Source organism: Manacus candei, unplaced genomic scaffold, assembly GCF_025592945.1.
Source record: "Manacus candei isolate 608988 ecotype Guabito, Panama unplaced genomic scaffold, ASM2559294v1 h1tg000011l, whole genome shotgun sequence".
Taxonomy (NCBI): Eukaryota; Metazoa; Chordata; class Aves; order Passeriformes; family Pipridae; genus Manacus; species Manacus candei.
The window spans coordinates 23457960-23476070 of record NW_026138059.1 but is presented as its reverse complement, the minus strand read 5'-3'; the positions used below and the strand labels follow the sequence as shown (position 1 = coordinate 23476070).

Below are 18111 nucleotides of genomic sequence, written 5' to 3'. Positions count from 1 at the left end.
TATCCTTGACCCATCTTTCCAAACATTTTCTTGATTCCTGCTGGCCACAGGACCTTGCCAGCTTTCCGCTTCACTATCTTCCTGATCTAACCAGTTTTCCTACCACATCTTACTGGCTGTGATCCAGCTCTCTCAGACATTTCCAGACCCCTAACCCCATTTGTCCTCTCTTATCCTCTGTCAACATTATGAGAGTAAGTGAATGACTTTAACTCTTGCCACCCATATTTATTTCCAACAGAAAGCACAGTACATCACTGATTCAATGTTTTACATTTTGAAGGGTTTTTACCAGCTTCTCTCCTTGATCTTTCCTCTGGTATTTCCATTGTTGCCATACCAGTATGGGCTCACCAAGGAAATGAAATTCCTCAGCACTACTGACCTTTACTGCCTCTTGTTGAGCTGCACTTGCTTTTCTCCTCCACTGAAAAACATACAAGACTTATCCAGATCTTACTCCCATGTTGGATGCTGCTTGGCACTTTTCACCTGCGTGCCACAAGTAGGTACTGCAAGGTATCTGCTCACCTGCACATCCGTGGCTCCTGCCAAAAGGTGACATCATCCCAGTGCTGCTGTCTGAGGCTTCCCTTAGCACATACAAAAAAAAAAGAGGTGATTGTCATCACTTTTGTCTAATTTCTACTGTTGCCTTAAAGCAGCCTGGCTGGTTTGGGGATGGTGTTTTATACCACATTCTCTGTTGACATAGAGTTGCAGTTCTGTTTTTCCTGTTTCTTCTGACATCTTCAGGTGATATAATCTTCCCCGGGCTCTCTGAAAACACTGCTACTGGGAGGAGACCACTGCCAAGGCATTATGGCTCATGGTTGGCCCAGGCTCTCCAGTCCAGTTTCTTGAGTCTCTGTCAGCATCCACATTTGGTTCATACACAACCTCCTATTGGGTAGATGGGCCTTCTCATCTACCCCCATCAGCAGCCACCATCCCTTTATATAGAGCCAAGTTTTTCTTGCTGGTTGAAGATCAAACTGGAATTAAATATTGAATCATAGAATGGCTTAGTTTGGAAGGGACCTTGAAGATCATCTAGTTCTACCTCCCCTACCATGGACAAGGACACCTTCCACTAGACCAGATTGCTCAGGGCACCAATCAACCTGGCCTCGAACAATTCCAGGGATGGGACATCCACTGGGGCAACCTGTTCCAGTGCTTCACCACCTTCACAGTAAAGAATTTCTTCATGATATCTAATCTAAACCTACTGTCTTTCAGTTTGAAGCCATTCCCATCTTGTCCTATCACTACATGCCCTTATAAGAAGTCTCTCTCCATCTTTCTTGTAGTCTCCCTTTAGGTACTGGAAGGCTGTAACCCACAGAGCCGCCAGGCTGAACAATCCTCTCTCTCTCAGACTGTTTCCACAGGAAACAGTCCTATGAGTCCTATGAGTATCATCATGGTCCTCCTTGGACTCGATCCAGCAGGTCCGTGTGCTTCTTATGTTGGAGTTCCCGGAGCTGGATGCAGTACTCCAGGTGGGGTCTCATCAGAACAGAGTAGAGAGGCAGAATCACCTCCCTTGACCTGCTGGCCACACTTCTTTTAATGCACCCCAGAATACAATTGGCTTTCTGGGCTACAAGTGCACATTGCTGGCTCATGCTGAGCTTCAGTGTTCCAGGTGGCCAAGAAAGCCAATGGTATCCTGGCTGTTTTCAGCAAGATTGGCCAGCAGGACCAGATCATTCCCCTGTATTAGGCACTGGTGAGGCTGCACCTCAAATCCAGTGCTTAGTTTTGGGTCCCTCACTACAAGAAGGACATTGAGATGCTGAAGTGTGTCCAGAGAAGGGCAGTAAAGCTGGTGAAGGGTCTGGTACACAAGTGTTACAAGGAGTGGTTGAGGGGGTTGAGGGTGCTTAGTCTGGAGAAAAAGAGGCTCAGGGGAGATATTGCCATTCTCTACAACTACCTGAAAGGAGGCAATAGCCAGTTGAGAGTTGGTCTCCACTCCCAAGTAACAAGCAATAAGACAAAAAGAAATGGTCTCAAGTTGTCCTAGGAGAGATCTAGGTTGGATATTAGGAGAAATTTCTTCCCCAAAAGGGCCCAGGAAAGCAGTGAAACCACCATCCCTGAAAGTGTTCAAAAAATATGCATGTGGCACTTGGGGATATGTTTTAGTGCTAACATGTTGGTGTTGGGTTAATGGTCAAACTTGATTATCTTAGAGGTCTTTTCCAACAGTAATAATTTTATGATTCTTATCAATCAACACCCAAAAGTCCTTTTCCTCAGAGCTGCTCTCAATACATTCTCTGTCAACCTGTATTTATATCCTTACACAAGTATGGGACCTTGCACTTGGCTTTGTTGAAGTTCATGAGGTTCACAGGTCCCTCTAGATGGCATCCCTTCCCACTAGCATGTCAACTGCACCACACAGCTTGGTGTTACCAGTAAACTTGCTGAGAGTGCACTCAATCCCACTGTCCATGTCCCCGACAAAGATTTAAACAGCACTGGTCTCAGTACTGATCCCTGAGGAATGTCACTTATCACTGGCCTCCACAAATTAGGCATGGGCTAATAGTGATCTCCACTGCAGAAGATGTCCCTCTGGGACTGACCTGGCCATAGTGATCTCCCCTGCAGAAGATGTCCCTCTTGGACTGACTGTTGTTTTCTTGTTAATTTGCATCACACTTCCACACAAACAATTTTGCCCAAAAGAGGTCTCAAGAGCTCAACTCGGTATGTTTTGTACAGGACAGCTCACCTAGCAAACCTTTACAATGAGGATCATGTCTGGAACACCAGTTTTATCTTTCATTTATTGATTTCTCAGTTTGTATCAAAATGCAAAGTGGGATTGTGGGAGAACACACTGAAAAAAGTACTTGAAAAAATTTCAACATTAAAAGGTTGCTACATGTTTCTGGCACAGGAGTCTGAATTAGAAAACTTCAAATATATAAACACCCCCAAAATGCCTCAAAAGCTCAGGCCAATCATATCTGCCACATGACTGATTTTATTACAACTGGAAGCCATACAGGTACTGAACACAGATTTTTTTTTTTAATACTTTCAGATATTTTGCAAGCTTTAGAAGGGAATGCTTGATACAAATATTGCTTGCAAAACAGCTTTTCAGCAAATGTATTAATCTTACGAGATCTGCCAAAAGAAAAAATCCATCTATCCATGGATTTCCTGTATCCTTTAACATATTCATGCAAAAGGAAGACTTGGTTTTTTTAATTATGATTATTATTTTGGAAGCTCAGTAGTGCTCTTGTGACTTTAATCCTGGTAGCCGAAGTGTGCAGTCAAACCACTGACCTATGTCTACTCGAAAACCAGAGAACTTACAAAGGGCTCGATAAAAGTATTTCTGTTCGTAAATCCCTGAAGGTGCCAGTAGGTTTGGGTCCAGGTGCCAGCATATGGCTTGCCCTTGAGGACACAGGAAAAAGGAACCAGCTCTGATTTCCACACTGGAACCCTTCCTGCCCCAAGAGCAGCAGCGGGGGCAGAGGGAGGCTGAAGCTCCCTTGGGGCCAAGCTCCCCTGGGCTGAGCATCCTCGTCAGATTCTATACCATCCCCACCACTGCTTCCAGAGCCAACACGCTGCAAACCTCCTTGGCTGGGCTGGTGGCACTGATTTCCTCTGGTGTGTGAGAGGCAATGCCTGAAGTTTCACTTCTCAGCACGCTGCTCAGTTCAGTGGTAATAACATGTTTGATGCAGAATGTAAAAATAGAAATGTATGGATGTGGTTATCCCTCCCTGAAAGCCCAGCCAGTGCTGGTTAGGGAATGGCTAAACACACAAGCTTACTCCCATCATACTTTCTAGAATGCTTTTCATCGTCTTTAGCTGTACCTGTGCTGAAGGCTGAGGGTGGCCAAGTCTGAGACGCAGAGGTGAGAAAAAAATAAATCAAGGACTTTGTTTAAACAGGTTTTTCTGTTAAAGAGACCTTGTCAAATTGGAAATCTTACATCTGCATGGAAGTATTTTTAGCTACCATTGCTACAAGCCCTGCCTTAAGTCTCTGGAGCGAAAACCAAATCCCAGCAAACAAAGTAAAGCATAATCCCTCTCTTCCAATATGTTTACCTGGGTCAATCTCTCGAGTATAGCACATTGGTAGCACTTTTCTCTTAGGTGTATTTTCTTACACAAGTAAAAGGAAGAGATCAAAAAGCAAAAAAACCCACACGATAGTGAAAAAATGATTGGGGGGCTGATATAGCAGAAATTAAACAATTTTCCTTCTTTTAAACAGAGATTTGTGAGTCAAGTCAACATCAAAGAACTAATTTAGTACATTGTTGGTCAGAGTTTTAGATGTTCTTCACAAGAATCACTTGAGATGCCTCTTGGTCTTTTTTCCCATTCCAACAATGACATAATAAGCAAGGAAGGGGAAGCAAAGGAATTAAGCTGAATCTTGGTATTATGTTCAGATTCTATCCCAGCAAAAAATATAGTCAGTCTAATAGTATATACCAGGATGTGTATATATGATACAGACCTCTACTGACATACAATGTTTACTGACAGTACCATAGTAAGTTTCAACTAGAAATGCAAGCGATGAGGTAGTTTTTAAAGTGATGATGCTGACAGTGATGAGGCAGAAGCTCCTCAGCTGTTCTCTGGTGTACCTGTGCTTCCCCCTGAAAGAACCACGGGGAGCTGAGGATTGCATCCTGCTCATTGCATCTATTCCAGTGGAATTGCACCCAAAACAGCACATAACACAGGGACTGCAGTTTGAACTGGATAACAGCCTTCTTTTTCCAGCTCTGTGGCAAAGCAGGGTTGCTCCTGCTCATGGCACCATGGCATGGCATCACCTGCTTGCTCAGCACCAGACCCTGCCCATTAGTCACATAAACAAGATGCTGCAGGCACTGACACATTCGTGTCACCACTGATGAAAGGTGTTCCTTATGTGCCAGCAGCTCTCAGGGCAAGCCAATAGCACCCCTGTTGTGGTTTTACCCCAGCCAGCAAACAAGTACCATGTAGCTACATTCCCCCACCAATGGGATCAGGGAGAGAATCAGAAGGGTAAAAGTCAGAAAACTTATGGGTTGAGATAAAGAGTTTAATAGGAAAGGCAAAAGTTGTGCATGCAAACAAAGCAAAACAAGGAACTAATTCACTGCTTCCCATGGGCAGGCAGGTGTTCAGCCATTCCCAGGAGAGCAGGGAGATATAACATGCAATGATGACTTGGGAAGACAAACAGCTCACTCCAAATGTTCCCACCCCCCCTCATCTTCTTCCCCCCACTTTATATACTGAGCACAATGCCATATGGTCTGGAATATCCTTTTGGTCAGTTTGGGTCACCCGTTGTGGCTATGTTTCCTCCCAACCTCCCATGCACCTCCAGCTTAGCATGGCAGTACAAAAAGCAGAGAAGGCCTTGGCTCTGTGTAAGCCCTGCTCAGCAATAATAAAAACATCTCAATATTATCATCACTGTGTGATCATGCATCACACATCATTGTGTATTCAGCACAAACCCAAAACAGCCCTATACTAGCTACTAAGAAGAAAATTAATTCTACCTGAGCCCAAACCAGCACAACCTCGGTCACGGCCCTTCAAGCCCCTGAGCACACCACCACCTCTTTCCTGGAGGTTTGCACTCTTTCATGGGCTGGAAGTTCTTCTCCCATGTGTGACAGAGCTTGGGCCCCTGTGCTCCTGTGGCATGCCATCGGCCATTTTATTTCCATGTGTGCTTGCAACCCAGAAAGACAACAGTAACCTGAGTTGCATCAAAAGCAGCAGTGGCCAGCAGGTTGAGGGAAGTTATTCTCTCCCCGTCCCCCTACCTCACTCGTGTGAGACCTCACCTGGAGTACTGCATCCAGCTCTGGGGTCCTCACCACAGGAAAGACATGGACCAGTTGGAATGAGTCCAGAGGAGGGCCACAAATATAATCACAGGACTAGAGTACCCGTGCTATGAAAACAGTCTGAAAGAGATGGGGTTGTTCAGCCTGGAGAAGAGAAGGCTCTGGGGATACCTTATTGCAGCATTCCAGTACCTAAAGGGAGACTACAAGATGGAGAGGGACTTTTTATAAGGGCATGTAGTGATAGGACAAAGTGGGAATGACTTCAAACTGAAAGACAGTAGGGTTAGATTAGATACTGTGAAGAAATTCTTTACTGTGAGGGTGATGAGGCACTGGAACAGGTTGCCCCAGAGAGATGGTGGATGTCCCATCCCTGGAAGTGTTCAAGGCAAGGTTGGATAGAGGCCTGACCAACCTGATCTAGCTGAATATGACAGGGGGGTTGGACTAGATGGTTTGTAAAGTCCCCTTCCAAATCAAACTATTTTCTGATTCTATGATTCATGCATAACATCCCAGCCTGCACCAAACCCCAGTAGTTTGCAGGTCTAGGAGAAGTCAGACACACAGTCTAATGGTCCATATGTTCATTTCACTGGGCTCTCAGTGGTTTGAAGATAACAGACAGGACAAAAAAAAAGTTTTCAGAACTTTCTCCTCCTGTTTATACTGCCCGAAACAATGTTCTTCTCATGGAAACATGACATCCCCAGACTTCAGCAGTCAAAAGACTGACTTTATGCTGGGGACAAGAGGAGCAAAATAAGGAGGAAATCAAAGCAGTCTTCAATACAGGAGTCCAGAAGGAAGACAAGGGGACAGAGTGGGCAGCAGCTTGCTCAGGGATCTGCAGTCACTGTGAATGCCTCTCTGCCTGGTGCTGGCTCTGGCAGCACTCAGATGGGCAACAGAGGAACTATGACTGGCACTTTGGAGTAGGATAATTATAATCTGGGCTCTGCAAGTGTGGGTTAGCTCTCACTGAAATAAACTGCTCGAATCTACAATGAATATCAACATTGTAGGCACAAGGGGCAAGGCAGCAAATTGTAGTAGAATGAAATACCTACATTTAATTATGTCAAATTATATACAATTTGAGAGTTTTTCTGATGCATGCTATTTAAAGTTATGCCTAAGTGCACTTCCTTGTCTGAATAAAGCAGCTTTTGTTGCAAGATGTGGGCTTGCTTTGTAGTTTACAATTTATAGTGTTCACCACATTTTGTCACTTTCTTGTTTCTTGACTGAGATGTTTCTGAACATTTCAAATAGTGGGACACAGCTCAAGTACCTCACTATATATAGCCTCTTAAAAACACATGAGCAGTGTTCTGCTGACTTTTTCCTCCAAGAAACTCAAGTGTCTTTAGTATGCTCTTCACCAAAGTGTACATATAACACACTCATGCACGGACAGTAGTCATTGCTCCACCAGCCTAGAATCCATGCACTTCTACAACAGGTGGATGGGACCAACCCCCCAGATTTTCCTTGCAAATAATTTCTGATCAAACAAATCAGGGGTATATAAATAGCCTCAGACTGGCCCAACTGAGCTCCCTCTTGGGCTCCGCAGTTGAGCCTGCTTTGGGACACTGCCTCAGGAGCTGTATGCTGCACTCTCATCATGGTGGGGCTGGCAAATTACAAAGTAAGAAGCCTTCATCTTGAGGCAGAGGGACACCTAATCATTTCCAGTGTGGGCAGAGGAAACAACCGATCGGTGAAGCTGAAAGGGTTACCACCCACACAGTTCAATGGCCCTGGAAATAAAAGAAGGTTTATGTGCAAATAAGAGCCTGAAATATTCTTGTCTGATGGGCTCAGCCTGCAGGATTGTGCAGAGAGTGAGCTTACAGCCACAGGTCAGTAAGGATGCACAGCATGTCGACAGAGAGACTATAATTTTGTTCAGCCTCAGTAAGCACAACATTTAGCTGGTGGTGGTGACCCAGACCTGAACAACTTGTTCACATGCAAAGGCACATGGGAACATTTCTGATCTGGTGTTCCTGCCAGTGTGCAGCCTCAGCACCCTGCCTGAGCTGGAGGGTTGTCCTGAGAGGTGGTCGGTCCTGCACAAGCCCTGTAGTCACATCAACCAACTGGCATGGCCAGGGCCTGGTGATGAGGCAGCAAGCACTGATGTTCTCCAGGTGTACGGGATACAGGACAATTAGTCATGACTTTATTTCTCAGTGTTGTGGTTTAACTCCAGCCGGCAACTAAGTACCATGCAGCCATTCACTGGCTCTTCCTCTTCATCTCCCCAGTGTGGAGGAGAATAGGGGAAAAAAATGTAAAGCTTCTAGGTTGAGCTAAGAACAGTTTAATAATTTAAGCATAATAAAATTACATTAAAACAATATTAATTTTAATAATTACAATAATAATAATAATAATAGTAATAGAAAGGACAGAGAGAGAGAGGGAGAAAACCCAAGAGAAACAAGTGATGCACAATACAGTTGCTCACCACCCTCTGACCAATGACCAGTCAATCCCCAAGCAGCAACCTCCCTCTCCTGGCCAACTGCCCCCCAATTACACACTGGGCATGATGTTCTGTAGTATGGAATATCCCTTTGGCCAGTTCAGTTCACCTGTCCTGGCCTTGCTCTCCACCAGTTTCTCATGTGTCTCCTCATTAGCAGAGCATGAGAAACCGAAAAGTGCTTGACTTAGGGTAAGCACTACTGAGCAACAACTGAAACATCATTCTCATACTAAATTCAAAACACAGCAATGTACCAGCTCCTAGAAAGGAAATTAACTCTATCCCAGTCAAAACCAGCATCAGGTCTCTGTGTTCCCTGGCAGTGAAGGGGGAGCGTTCGCAGCCATAACTCACCTCGTTGCAAGGGACTGCAGCGACACTTCCGTAGCAGATTTCTCAGCATAGCATCAGAATTAATGAGAAGCTTAAAGAGCTTCATAAATAAGTAATAAAAGAATAAATCTCACTTGAATTTAACTATTTCCCCTGGTTCAAAAACAAGAAAATAAATCCTAAGAACTGGCTTAGAAAATGGTCCCATATTTTGTACCTAAGTTGCAGGATCTCAAGGTTTCATCTATGGATATGGACAGATATCACCAGCATAGTGGAAGGAATTGAATGAGCCCTAAGGATTGCCTGTCTTTAAAAATAAAATTAATTAAACTCATTGGGAAAAATACTTTAACCTTCAGTCTCAGGGAGCCAGATTCATTCAAGAGCAGCCTCCCTCATTTCAGTGTGTATATGGACACAGAAACTACAAGTAGCAGTTTGCTTTTGCAGCTATACTCCACTGGGATAATTTTAACCATATTAATAACTTGAACGTCAGGCTGGATGCAGGCAATTCCTGTGCTGCCACAAAACAGCTATGCAAGAGCACAGGTAGATGAAGCTGAGGAGAGTGAGTTGGTGTAGAAACCCAGACAAATTTGCACAGAGCCTCACTTAAAGCACAGCTCTATGGTAGCTGAAAGTTCAGTTAGTGATGCTGACAGCAAAATGCTTAGCAATTTCACTGCTCGTAACACAAGATGAATCACATATTCTTCATTCTTTGGTGAAAGCTAATAAGTGCCATCTCCCAAAGGTTCATGCTCTGTATGTGACAACACCCCTATCATTGCCTGAGTAGGTGTTTCAGCCTCTTGAGGGCCCTGAGCAATGAACAGCTGTAAGTCACCAAAACTGCCTCCACCCGGGAGAGATGGAACAAGAATGGATGGCAGGGGGTGAGACACAATGGCTGCAGGCACCTCAGGTAACAGATGCACAGACTGTGATGTCCAGGCTGGCTCCCTCTCCCAAGGGGCCAGGGCTGGGATTGGCAGCACAGCAGGAAGCCTGGGGCAGCTGGGATCACTGGTTGAGGACAGGTACAATGAAATCCTAATGTCCACCTCACACCTCCCTCTCACTCTTCCATCACCCATCAGCAGCAGCTGCCACTGGTGTGGTACTACTCCACCACCTCCCCTGGCTCAGGCCCTGCTGCCTGGGGGTAGCAAAGTCTCCCTACACCCGGGAAAGCTGTGGGTTGGTTGTGGCACAGAGTCAAGCCAGGAAGGGAAAGATCGAAGGAGAAGGCCAAGACTTCAGACCACCTCTGCTCAGCAAGGATGTTCAACGCCCACTTGCCTCTTTTTCAGTCACCTCTAACTAAAGTGTAACAAAAACCAAATGAGGAACAGCTCAATAACCTATACTTCGGTTTTACTATAAGCAAGTGTGACAAAAATCACTTCAAAAATTTAAAACTGTTGCAACTGAAGGAGTAGCTAGGTTGTTGGCAAAAAGGGAGGGGGAAAACTTTACTGAAGAGATGGGTGGTGGGAGTGATGGAAAAATCATTTGAGAGGAATAAGTTACGATTACTCTTAACTTTGCCTTTTATCCTTTTTGTTGTCCATGTATTCACATTTGAATGCCAGCCTGCTCTCACTTTCCTTCCCAAGCCAAATTCTGTTTTGTGAATGAAAAACAAGACTAGTAGGTTACAACATGAGATGCCATGAAACCATTAGAGCTGCACTTGAACAAGGTTGCACTTTGTTCCTCTGCCTCACTGCTCCCTCTCTCTCGGCGTCTGAAAATCCCTGAGGCCAAGCCAGTAGGCATTAGAACATTGTAGTCACTGCAAACACAATCTTGCTGGGGTTTATGGATAAATAATTACCAAAAAAACACTCTAATATGTAACACACACCTCTAAAGTGCCTTCTGCGTTTACTTGAGGCATTGCTCTGCAGTAGTAAAGTCTACAGTACTACATTGCAGCCACGGGTCCTGCTGGAGGCACCTTCCCTGCATCTGCTGCACAAACTATCCCAAAATTTTAAACCTATCTAGGTTTTCCCATTCCTGCAAACCCATGGATTAGAAAATAAAGAGTGTGAGCTGCATGTGGAAAGCTGCAGTGCTGCACCACAAATGCATGCAGGCTTGGAATCACACGGTGGCTGTTGGGTCCCGGGTTGTCACTGAAGAACAGTCATTCTCTAATATCTCCTCTATGCAACCACCACTGAGACCCACTGTTTGGATGTGCTCCTCTAGGCATAGCCAGACCCCATCCTTTGGCTTGCAGGTATAAGTGGTCCCGCTGCCACAGCTCAACTAGAGCCAGGGTTCTGTAAGCTCTCCTGCTCTCGCCCCTGGCCAAACCAGAGGTACTTGGGATCCTGGCATCACTCCACACACCCCCAGGGTCCTCTACCAGCCAGACCCTTGTCAAGGGCTGCCTCAAGGCCCTCAGCACAGCTGAAACCGGCAGAGCAGCAGGGGAAGCTTTACACCCTGTGCAGCATATTGCAGAGATCTGAGAAGCCAAGCAAACCACATTTGGACGCGGGGGCCTCTCGCTGGCCTGCAGGTGCATGGATGGAGGTGTCAGTGCAGACTGCACTCCCTGCCCACCCCTCACCAGCCACTGGAGCAGCCCTGTATCTCCACCAACTCCCTTGCTCTCCAGGTTCCCCCCTGGGAATGACAGGACAAGTCTAGGCCACCATGAGCAGCCCAAATTCATAATGGGAACTAACCAGAGAGGCTTTGCCTGGAGAGGGAACAACTGTGCTAGTTTGCACTGCTTCATCACCCAGGCTAAGTGGGCGGGGGGGCAGCAAAGGCTGTCACTATATATAATCTATATATTAGCAGCACTGTTTTCAGCACAAATCCAAAACACAGCCCCATACAAGCCACTGTGAAGAAAGTTAACGCTACCCCAGCAAAAACCAGCACAGATGGAAAGACTGGAAAGAAACCATCTGCCTGAAGCCCAGGTCACTTACCTCAGAACTGCCCGAGATCGCTCAGGGCTGGAACTAACAGGCGTGGCAGTGCTCACAAACAGTGTAAGAAGAGTGCAACAACAGGCATCATAAATTCAGACAATTTTTGTTTTCAGCGAGTACTCAACTGCAAGCAGAGTGTAAGTAAACAGGAATGATTTAATTATCATATAAAAGTAATTAATTACACACAAGAATCAACAGGGGGGCCTTCTCAAACGCTGGTGACACATTACTGTCAGTTGTAGAACAGTTAGCCACAGACCTACATGAGCAAGACCAGACCCTAATTTCTACTCTTAAAGTAGCATCATTATTTTGGCAGACAAACATAGGCTTTAAAAATATCACCAAAGACCATAGAGCACTTTCAAAGTAAGTAACATAAAACCAAAGCTGGGGCTGCTTCAGTGTTGCACTTGTAATATGGAAATAGGCTAATGATCAAACTAATCAGTGTCGTTCATCAGGAGGCTTAGTTCTTCCTGCTAGAGGGCTGGGGACAACTAACGTGATGTTAAGTATGGATGAAGCCAGTGCTGCTTGTAGCAGCTGAACTGAGGGACAGACAGATCATCTTCTCCCAGCTTCTTGCACCACTTAGTGCATGGCCCCAGCATCTACATAACACTTCATGTGCTTCTTCTCTGCTCCTTTTCCCTTCTGTCAAAAGCATGAAATAGGTAATTTCATCTGAAGTTAAGTATCTAATGTCCACACGTGCACTGTGATCCCATGACAGCTACAGCCACTGGAGAATTCAATCCTGTTGCCCACACATTTAGCAATGATGCCCAAGATAACTTAGGGCATCATGAAAGATGTACCTGACTGGTAGGTATGACTGAGGACTGATGGGAGACCTGAACCTTTCCTGACGAGCAGTCAAAGGCCAGGCAGGACACCTTACAGGATCTAATGTGGCACCGTGCATTGACAACTAAGGCAGTCAGTTCAGCCTGTAGAATGAGTCAAATTACCCTAAAGGAACTTGGTACCAGCTCAACTGCTCTGTTCAGCCATACACACATATAGCTCAATGCTTAAATTTTAGGTGGCTTAATCCTGAGCTGAATCTCACACACAGCCTGCAGGAAGCAAGTGGTCTGTAGTTCCTTCATCTCCCATTAACTCACCACTGTTGCTCATGGTTTAGCTGAAATTGAAGCAGGTCCTGTTCACGTTATCTTCAGATATTCATCAGAAACCTTGTGAGTTATGGTAACCAATGCCAGCCAGGGGACATTTATGACTGGGGTTTTGCTCTCAGTTATTCACCTCAAGGAACTAAAAGCCCAGTTCAGCATCAGCCCATCACCCAGGAGACAATACTGTCTTTCACACACAACGTCATGTATCCCACCTTATATACTTACTGGGGATTTGAGCAATTTATTTTGAAAATCAAGGAATGCACCAATCTCAGTGCTGGCATTTTATGCAAGCTCACAGAAAAATAGTCAGACATCAGCTATCCAAGCTCCAGAAAACAAAGGGCTCCATTTAGATGCCTGAATGCCAGCATCTAGTGCCATTTGAGATGCCCTAAGGCACCCAAGATACACATGGGGTTGGCAGATATCACATAGGACTTATGGAAGCAGAAGCTGGAGCCATGGAGCCTATGCAGGATACCCCAGGGTGTCTTAAATGGTACTTGATGCCAAAGTATAAGCAACCAAATTAAGTTTTAAAAATCCTGTTTATACTGAAGTCAGCTGTATGTCTCCCATATCTAACAAACATGTATCTTGCAGAGCAGCTAAGCAGCAAAAGAGCTACAAAGGAATTGCATCCTTATTTTGGGTCTGCTGAAATCTGGCAGAGCTTACAGACTGTGTCAGCTTATTTTGTTATGAACATATAATGCTCACTGAACCCCATGAGCTGCTGTGATAACAATCTCTGCCAGCTTGCTGAATGGATTCCTTTCAGTTGCTGCCTCTGAAGTTATGTGGCTAGAACAGAGCTTCTGCAGTATACCAGAAACATCGGTTTTTAGCTTCGGGAGCAAGAAAGCTGTCAGAAAAGATTAATGGCTCAGAATTGATTATCAGACTGTAGGAGCAGAAGGTCATTGTGTCAAGACTCCTGGCTACTGCAGTGAGAATGTACTGCTGACTAATCCTCTTATAAACACGTGCACTGCCACGAGGAGGAATACCTCTAATGATTTAAATCCAATTTGTATTAATCGGTGCACTGTTTATTACAGTGCAGTTGTCATGGCACTACAGTCTTAACAGAGTTAGATGACAGCAGAGGAGTATACAAGTCTTTCATCTGCAGTTAATAAATCTGGGGTCCCATGAAGGCTGTGTATCTCTTTTAAAGAATCACAGAACAATTTACATTTGAAAAGGCCTCAAAGAGACCAAACATTATCCCAGCATTGTGAAGTCCACCACTAAACCATGTCCCTACTGTCACATCTACACGTCTTTTAAATACCTCCAGTGACAGTGTCTCTGCCAACTTCCCTACGCAGTCTGTTCAAGCTTGACAATGCTTTTGGTGAAGGTCTCAGAACCCAGCACTAAACTAGCTACCATAAGTATTTCCAGCAATTAGTCTTACATGAGCATGGTTAATAATTTTCTGGACTATCAGCAAGGAGTAGTGACATGATTTTTCCCTGAGGAGTTACTTAGAGTGAAACAACCAATAGCCAGGTTAAATTTGAGAATATTCCACCACACATTCTTTGCAAAATCTAATTCATCTAATTAAAAGACCTGAGTGGTGAAAAACCAGAAAATATGATTTGTCTTTGGATTTTATTATTAAGGAACTTAATGAAAATTTGTATGTACTAGTATACACCTTCCTGTCCAATTTAGAACTGTAAGTCATTTTTCCATAACACGCAGTTTAAACAGCCTCCATCCCTGAGCACAGGTTATGTGAGTGCATACTGCCATCTAGGCAGGCTTTTGGGAGCAGCACCTATTTCTACAACATTATCCACCTCTGCCTAGGAAAAATATTCTATTATCCAAAACAGAGGAGAAAGGAACGGTTTTTTCATACTATTAAAACCAACACATCGCCAGTCACCAAAAATACAAAACCTGTCCCTCAACCACACTGTCACAGTCCACATTACGAGCAAATATTTTCTACGTGTTTATTAAGAAATATATTATTCCATATTTCAATACAGGTAAATTGAACTTAAGCTTTGCATTAAATTAGAAATTGCTTTTATCTATGAAAACTGCAAATACAAAGTATATTGTATTAAGGTTATTAATTACCAAATACATTTTACTATGGCAGTAATATAATTGCATCTATTTTATATGCTTTGAAATACAGTAACAGTACGTTTTTAGAAGACAGTTACTAAAATATCTATTGATGTTCTACAAAGACAGAAATAATTTTTAAAACCATTTTACTTCATACAACCAAAATAACTTCCATCCAGCAGGAAAAAAATATAAAATATATAATGCATCTATTTTATTTAAAACAATAAACAAGTTCTATACATGGCATTTACAGGAGACTTAGAAAACTTCACTAACAATCTCATTTTGATTGGAGACATTAACAACTAGCTTCACTGTCAGTTGTGTGATTCTTCAGGGAATGTACAAACTACGAATGCAGAATATTGCACAAAATGGTAGTAAGACCCAAAAAGATTATCATTTAGCACTTTCCATAGATACAAGTCCTTTGAACATGACTTTTTGAATAGAGTTCTGCTGAAGGCAAGCATTACCACATATTACAAAAAATTAAGTACGCCACAGGGATTGCTCTTGAGGTTTGGGAGAGTGAGATAAGAGTTGCTGAGGAGCTCTGAGGAGCTCTGAGACACGCTCTGAGAGCTCTGAGGAGCTCTGAGACACGCCACTGAGATGTTGGCGTGTGCACCTTGGCATCCACTGAGGACAGATTTCCCTTGGATGTCAGTGGATCTGCTCAATTAACAACCTCCCATGTGATCAAAATGGGTGATAGAAGGGCATGGGATGAAAATCCACAGTGAAGTTATCCCCCTCAGCTTCCTCTCTGGCATGTTTCAGCTGACACCTTGAGGATTGTCCTGAGTAGCTTTGTGTAAAAAGGTATTCTTCTTTCTCCCTGAAAATATCCATGTATAATCATGGAAATGTGATTATCTGGCTACTGGCATACATCTCCCCAACCCCTTTGCTCATGCAGCATGACACTGGTTTGTGCAGAGAGCAAAGCAACCAAAAAATTGGGAAGTGCTTTTTGCACAACTGCTTAGTAGCAGACACATCACATATCTAGAGGAAAAAAAATTAAACAGATATTGCAGAAACAATGTACCAATTAAGCCTCTCACCTATAGCAACAAAGCAAAAAACTCTTGCTTCCCTTTTCAAGAAAAATAGAGTTTCCCCTTGCAGAAAGGAAAATTAAGTATTACAGACTATTATGCATGAAGCCACTCAACTGAAAGACAGCTAATGCCAGTAGTTAAAGCAGGTCTCCACCACACAATTTGGTCTGGCTGTCTAAGATTTATTTTGCTGAAAATACAGTCACATTCAAATCACTTCTTTGGGTTTTTCCAAAACAATAGCAAAACTAAGAGACAACATGAGCATAATATGTTTTATTGAATAAAATTCTGCTTCTAATATTTACACAGTGAAGTCTAGAGATGTAACCTAGTGAAGCATGGCTATGTGTAACATACATATGACATCTGGAATATCTTTAAATACATCTGAAACTACTTATTATAGCAATCACCTGCCCATCACTGATTTCAAAATTAAGGAAAATTTGAAGTTTCTGAAGAGTAGCCAAGATGAATATTAAGGATAGCCGAGTTAAAAGAAAACAGTCTGCTATGTAAATTCCAAACCCGAAAGATCTGAATAAAGTGTCAAGAGTTTTGAAGGCAGCTTCTGTATATCCCTGTTGTTCTCATCTCTGCAGAAAAAGATGACAAAACAAATTATAAATCTAAGGCTGAAAGTAATATCCACACCTTAAACACACGGTGCCCTCCACGGTAATCTTACTTATTAAATTCATAATATCTTAACGTCAAGGTTGTGAACTATAACAAAATACTTACTCATTTTTTATTAAATACTATTTAATTCTATAGTATTTAGTTACTATTTTTACAGGTGCCAAGGTAGATCCACAGAAATTAGAAATGCTGTGACCGATGTCTAGTGTCAACACAACATTAATTATTGCCATGTATGCAAAAATTTTATGAAGTGTCTTCCATACCACTCTAGAATGTTAAGCAAAGTGTTATGTGTTTTTTCTGGAGCTCTACTAGATATACTATCATTCTACTATTACAATGAAGAGGGGTCTTGTAAAAAATTATAGTCAATACCTTTCCTGTTTATAGGGTTGTTTTTTTAAGATAATTTCCTTATTGATCTTGCATAAATTCTCAGCAAGGTTTGAATGCAAGTAACAGACTTGCAACAGCCATACTAAAAGACTAACATATAGCTCTAGTAGACTGTTATCTTATATTTGGACTACTCACTAGTTGTAAATAAGACATGATTCACTGGCTATTTGCATGATTTTTGTCATCCAGCAGGAAAAGATTATAAACCAGAAATGCTGTGTCCTACTCAAGCCTCTACAGACAGCCTGGGTTACAGACAGCGCATTATTAGGCGGGCATTCTAGCCTGCCACATTTGCAATTTCTGTGTTGAAAAAAAGCTGGTTGTTAGTCTCAGGTTAAAAAGATCTTGCACAGTCTCTCATACCTTACTTACCAAACAGGGAGAGGAATTATAGTTTTCCGATACCTCAAGTTAACCCGAATAAAGTCCTGACGAATAGCCAGGAGTACAAGGAAGATACAATTATGAACCAAAGCACCTACCAAGTCCCTTCCTGTTTCCCAGCACAACTGACTTCAAATACATGGTTGGAAAGAAAACTACATTTAAATCAACGACCTGACATCCCCTAACATCACCTAACCTTTAAGCACCAAGATTAAACTTTCCCTAAAACAGTTCCATAATGAAGTTCAGTGTGACAGCTTTGCATTTTAAGAGACTATATTTGTAACAGTAATTACGTCTCTCCATAAACACACACACCATCATGGAGGTAAACTATAACCTGCCAAGCAATAGCTTTAAAATTCAGAATTTGACAAGAAAACAAAATATGCAAATGTGGTAGTAAAAGCTGCAAAAGATAACAGAAAAGCACTTAGCTATCTGCCATTTCTAAGCTACAGTCACCCCTCAACAAATTTGTGTATCATAAGAGTATATTTCATAAAATTTGTGGTTATTTTCTTCCATTTCTTCTTTTAGGGTTTTTCCTCTCCCTCAAATGAACAGCTAGACACCATCCCATTTACACAGGAAATGTATATCCATCTTAATCTCACTGCTTCTTTTACCTTTATCTGTTTTCCAACTACAGAGAGTTATCTGGAACACAGCTGTCTACCTGGAAGTTATTTCTCTT

At 43.0% G+C, this 18111-nt stretch overlaps 1 protein-coding gene and 1 long non-coding RNA gene across 7 annotated transcripts in view; one reads left to right on the top strand and one right to left on the bottom strand.

Moving 5' to 3' along the window:
• Nucleotides 1–18111, bottom strand: part of BCKDHB (branched chain keto acid dehydrogenase E1 subunit beta) — a 150456-nt gene that overhangs the window by 18707 nt on the left and 113638 nt on the right. For 5 of the 6 annotated variants that reach the window (XR_007902853.1, XM_051778057.1, XM_051778054.1 and 2 more), the window contains one exon: nucleotides 16239–16576. The exons of the other annotated variant lie outside the window; for it this stretch is intronic. The gene's annotated coding sequence lies outside the window, so the exon portion shown is untranslated. Of the gene's footprint in view, nucleotides 1–16238; nucleotides 16577–18111 lie in introns of those variants that run through there. 6 annotated transcript variants of the gene reach the window in all.
• On the top strand, nucleotides 15316–15718 carry LOC127466792 (uncharacterized). The gene is made up of 2 exons (XR_007902854.1): nucleotides 15316–15452; nucleotides 15494–15718. It is a non-coding gene; the product is annotated as an uncharacterized LOC127466792 (long non-coding RNA).